Genomic DNA, 5,383 nt, shown 5'->3' on the forward strand with positions numbered 1-5,383 from the left:
TTGCAGTGGTTTCGAGTCGAGTCAACACACCACTGGTTTCACTTCCATCACCTTTTGACTTAAGAAACAACCTTAAAAGTAACGCTTAAATTAAAATCAATCTAGTAATTTTTATTTTTCTAGGGCTCTGAAACACCACAATAGCTTAGGCTAGGGTCTTGGAGTAGGTGAGTACTTAACTCTCCAAGACTACAAAACCAAACAGATAGTTTATCTTGAGTAGAATAAATCCAATTGTTTCAATTGCACTCTGGGAAAGCTCCTCTTAAAGGAGAAGCACGAGCTCGTGTCCGAACCAGTGAGGGGATCATTCCCCCCTCGTTGGGAACGACGCCAGACAGTACATATTACAAACGGTAAACCTCGGATTAACCATTGTCGAGGAGCCAAGGGTCACTTATCGGTAAACCTTGGATTACTGTCAAGGAGCCGGTAAGGGGATTGAGCTTGTTACTCTACCCTTGCGTGCTGTCGGAGTTTAGACTGTTCCCCCAGGTGTAATTGTTGTGATTGGTAACTTTAGTGACCATAATCTTTAGGGTTCTACCAAGGTGACGGTGGAGGGAAGGTCCCACTGTACCTGGAGCAGACGTCGGTTATACTCACTTGGATTTTCCGGGGGGTTCACTTCACTTCGAGACGGTTAAAGTGGAGGAACTTGTGCCGGTCTATTCATTAAGCAGGTTGCCGGGGTAACTGTTCCACCCGCCATTTCTGTACTGAATCCAGCGAGGTTGGGCTTCATCACCAACTAGCGCTTTTGGTCCGGAAGACTATTGTTTGTGTTTGGTTTGACGCTCTAGATTCTTTAGGCGTGTGCTTCAAATTTGTTTGCTTCTTTAGAAGACTTTAGGTGGTTTGATTTGAAATTTTTACTTTGTTTTCGTGTGTTGTAGTTAAAAATCTTTAATTGTGGCGGAATTACCGAGACAGTCCCGTAGACTTCGGGGCAAGTCTCCTGAGATTGTTACCGGAATAGATTTGTTAAGAAAACTCCGTAAATCGCGGGGTGAACCTCCTGAAGATATTCCGGGTCAGTACGAAGGGTTAAAGGTCCTTGTAACTCCTCCTACTGACAGTAGAGTAGGTTCACCTGAAGAAGGAGAATCTTCCTTGGTAGTCCATCCAGATTACCAAAGTGTAGAGACAGGTTATAATCCCGAAGCTGTTTCAGTTTCTGAGCTTGTTGGTAGTTTTTCGTCTGCTAGTGATACAGGCGAAGAACCAGAAATATCTGAACCTGTTACTCCAACTTCTAGTGTTCCAGATTCACCAAGAATAGAAAGAGTTATCACCGAAAATCTACCTTCTGGTTTGATTGCTATAGAAGAACTTGCTCCAGAAGAGGATATAGGTGTCTCTCACCTTGAAGGTCAACTTACTATTGATCTAAGGGAGCGTGAATCCATCTTTTACAGTCCTCCTAGAAGTACTACTTGGTACCTTTCGTTAACCAATTATTTAGACAACTCAGGGGTAGGTTTTTCTCCACCTCGTACTCCTTTTCCACCTGGAGGTATTTATACTCCTGTAAATATGTCTGGTCAGTCGTCCGTGTTTACTCAAAGTCCTGAATCTTTCTTACACGGTGGTCCTTCTGTCCCCACTGGGTATCAATCTCTTTCTGGTACCTTTGCGGGAGCATCTCCTCAACCCGTTGATCGTGGGTTATTAATTGGAAACAGTGGTAATGTACCATTGGGTGTAGGAGACATTTACATGATGTCAGGTTCAGTTCCCGTTTCTCAACCTCAAGGTGGCCAATTACCGCCTGGGGGGCAACCTCAAGGTACACAAATCGTGTCTGGGGGGCAACCTCAAAGTCAGTATGCACCTATGGTGCAATACACGCCTCAAGGTCAACCCCAGCCTCAATATGTACCCCAGGGTCAACCTCAGTATCAATATCAACCTCAAGGATGGCAACCTCAAGGATGGCAACCTCAAGGGTATCAACCCCAAGGTTATCAACCTCAAGGGTACCAACCTCAAGGTCAAGGTCAACCCCAGTATCAGTATTTACCCCAAGGTTATCAACCCCAAGGTCAATACTTGAGTCAAGGTAATCAACCGCCTCAAGGTCAGTCATATGTTCCAAGTATGGGAACTGCACCTTACAATTATCAATCCTACCCTCAATCTGGTTATGGATCTCAGTATCCTCAACCTGTTACGGGTCAATACCCTGGAATGTTAGTGTGGGATCCATCACAGGGTCAACAGGTGTTGCAACCAAGTGTACAGATGGTTCCTCAAGCTGGACAACCCGTAGTTTCTGGTCCAACCCAGCAACCGCAACCTGTCCAGCCAAATGTTCAAACTTCTGTAACTTTGGTAGTTACTCAGCCGTCAATTGCACCTAGTACTCCATCTCAAACGGTTGCTGCAACTACCGCTACATCTACCATACTTACTTCTGGAGTATCGACGGCTCCAGTTTCTACTGTCCCTGTTACCACACCTCAGACATCTTTACCGTTGTCTGGATCTACGATTCAAACCACGGTCCAGATGCCTATAGGTCAGCCTGGTATAAGTACGGTTGTTACTACTCAACCTCAATTTGTTCAACCTCCGTACCAGGGACAGTACCAACACGAGCAAGCTGTCCAACAACCGGTTTACCAGTATCAACCGTATCCTGGGTACACTTATCAACAACCTCAACAACCCCAGTACGGTCCGGTTAATCCTGGTTTTCCAGGAGGATATAATATCCCAAATGCGACTCCTGTTCCTAGTTATCCTGGATATCCTCCTCCTGGGGCTGGTATTGTGACCCAGAGTTTTAGAGATCCTAACCGGCAGTTACCGTTTATCGCAACTTTGGATTTACCAGACTTGACGCGCCTAACGAACGATCCAATTCAATATCTTCCGTTCTGGCCGCCAATGCCAAACAAGTTGCCCAGTGATATACCCAAGTTTGAAGGTAAGTCTGGAGAGGATCCGTCCAATCACGTGATGACTTACCACCTCTGGTGTGCTTCGAATTCTATCTCAGATGATTCCATCCGCTTACGTCTTTTTCAACGTACACTCATTGGTCTCGCGGCCAAGTGGTACATTGAGTTACCACGGGCCTCTTTTTACAACTTTAGCCAGTTAGCTACCTCGTTCTTAACTCACTTTCAATTGTCGGTCAGATACGATAACGACACGGAGTTATTAACTTCACTAAAACAATCGACGTCCACGTACATTTCTGATCACATCCATGAGTGGAGACGTCGTAGAAGGCTAGTGAAAGTTTTTATCCCGGACCAAATCTTAGCTGAATGGTTTGTCAAATCATTATTACCGAAGATTACTGAAGATGTAGCTAAGGCCGGAGTAGTTACTGAGGAGCAAGTCATTGCTCAGGCACAATACCTTGACTTAGTTTACACTCAGTCGGGTACATTACACGAGAAGATTCCGGATCTTCCAAAGTCGAACCAAATCGCTGCTGCTCCTTCGGGATCTCATGCCGCTGATGGTATGATTGGTATCGTGAATACAAAGAGTAAGAAGAAGTCTTCCAAGGCTTCAAATACTCCAATTATCACTTTGCCTGATTCTCCGACAGGAGAGTCTTCTCCTCCTGAACTTACCGCCGACATTCACGCTGTAGAGTCATCTACGGCCAAATCAAAAAACGGTGGAAAGAAGAAAGGAAAGAAGAAGGCTAAAGCAGACAAGGCTCCGAAGGAGAAAACAGAAAAGTCGGAAACCAATGACGAAAAGCGCAAACCTCGATATCCTTGTCTTATTTGTGAAGAGGATCATTTTACGAGAGATTGCCCTCATCGGGCCGAGGTTGTGAAAATAGTCAAAGGTTCTCCCACTCCTGCTGTGTTAAAAAATCCATTTCCGGAGCAGGAGAATAAGATGATAGGTTCTTCTTCGAATGCCAGTGAAGAACCCATTTTGATGATGTCTCATGTGAGGATTGCGACTCGATCGCAAGATTATGGTAGTAAGAATCCTGTTGATGGTAAGGAAGCAGAATCTTCTCACTCTAACCCATCAACCTCAGCTCCTGGTTCCGATCCACTACAGATCGAAAAACCTAACCCGGACTTAGTAATTAAGCCGCCCGCCAAGGGTGTACTTCGAAGGTCTGCTTTCAATCCACATGCGAGAGCAGCCCAGAATTACAACATTGTTGAGGACTTAGCTGTTTCACCCTCAGCAATGTCGGCATTAGAAGTGCTGCAATCATGCCCAGCACAACGAAAATTGCTTTTGTCGGCTATCGGAGCTGTTGATGTTCAGGATCCGAATCTAATGATCTTCGATCTAGAAAATAGTACACCGCGTCTCCCCCATCAAATGGCTTTCCAAATTCCAGTGATAGTCAAAAACAGGCCTATTCATCGGACTGTGATTGATGAGGGAGCTTCTACGTGTATTATGTCGATTCAATGTTGGAGATCCCTTGGTTCTCCTTCGTTGAACCAATCCCCCACCATCCTTAAGGCCTTTGATGGCCGTGGGTTCCGTCCGTTTGGTATTCTACAAGAATTGCCTATAGGGGTAGAAGGTAAAACCGTTAGTCTGGATGTGGAAGTGGTTGATGCCCCTCTAGACTACAACCTTCTTTTGGGTCGAAGTTGGTCATATGCTATGACAGCGGTCGTTTCATCGGTCTTCAGAATAATTAAGTTTCCACATAACGGTAAGATCGTGACTATTGATCAGCTGACATACTTTTCATCCGACCCAGCCTCTTCAGAGAGTATCCAGCATGTCGGTAAGACGACAATCCCTTATAGGGACGTTGGTGTAGGTTTAGTTAAGGATTCCGGTTTACTGGGAACTTTTCCTCTCCCTCCACTCAACGTAGACCCTTCATTTGCAACAATTCATATGATTACATCAGAAAACATTATTTATGATGATCCTTGGATTGTCCCATCTGACTCTGAGATAGACTCATTCGGTGATGCTATGCCTTTGAGTCCATATGAAATTGCTTATGAAGCTGTCATGTCTTTTACCGACTCGCATTCAACCGAAATTGACCAAATGAATGTGGTCAGTGAAGAATCACTTTTCACCTCACCCTTAGAACGGATAGCGTTTCCCGAAGTCGTGTCATCTGACGAACAACTTCGCGAAATCCTGAGTGTAGACGATCTACCATGGGAAGATCTCCATCACAGATCTTCGTTTTTACCTAAGAGTGATGCTTTTGAAAATGATTTTTCATCTATCTTTACCGCTGAATATGTCAAAGACGCTCAGGATCCAACGAAACATTCTGATTCAGAGTTGAATTTAGGGAATATTTCTCGTACTATTCCCATTGATATTTCAGTGAAGCCCGGAATCGAGGAAAACATTCATATAGGTGCCGCTTGTACTGAAGAAGAAATCCAAACTTACAAGGCCCTATTCC

This window comes from Pinus tabuliformis, chromosome 7 (genome assembly GCF_031772625.1).
Source record: "Pinus tabuliformis cultivar Carrire ecotype Pingquan chromosome 7, CPIR1, whole genome shotgun sequence".
NCBI classification, from domain to species: domain Eukaryota; kingdom Viridiplantae; phylum Streptophyta; class Pinopsida; order Pinales; family Pinaceae; genus Pinus; species Pinus tabuliformis.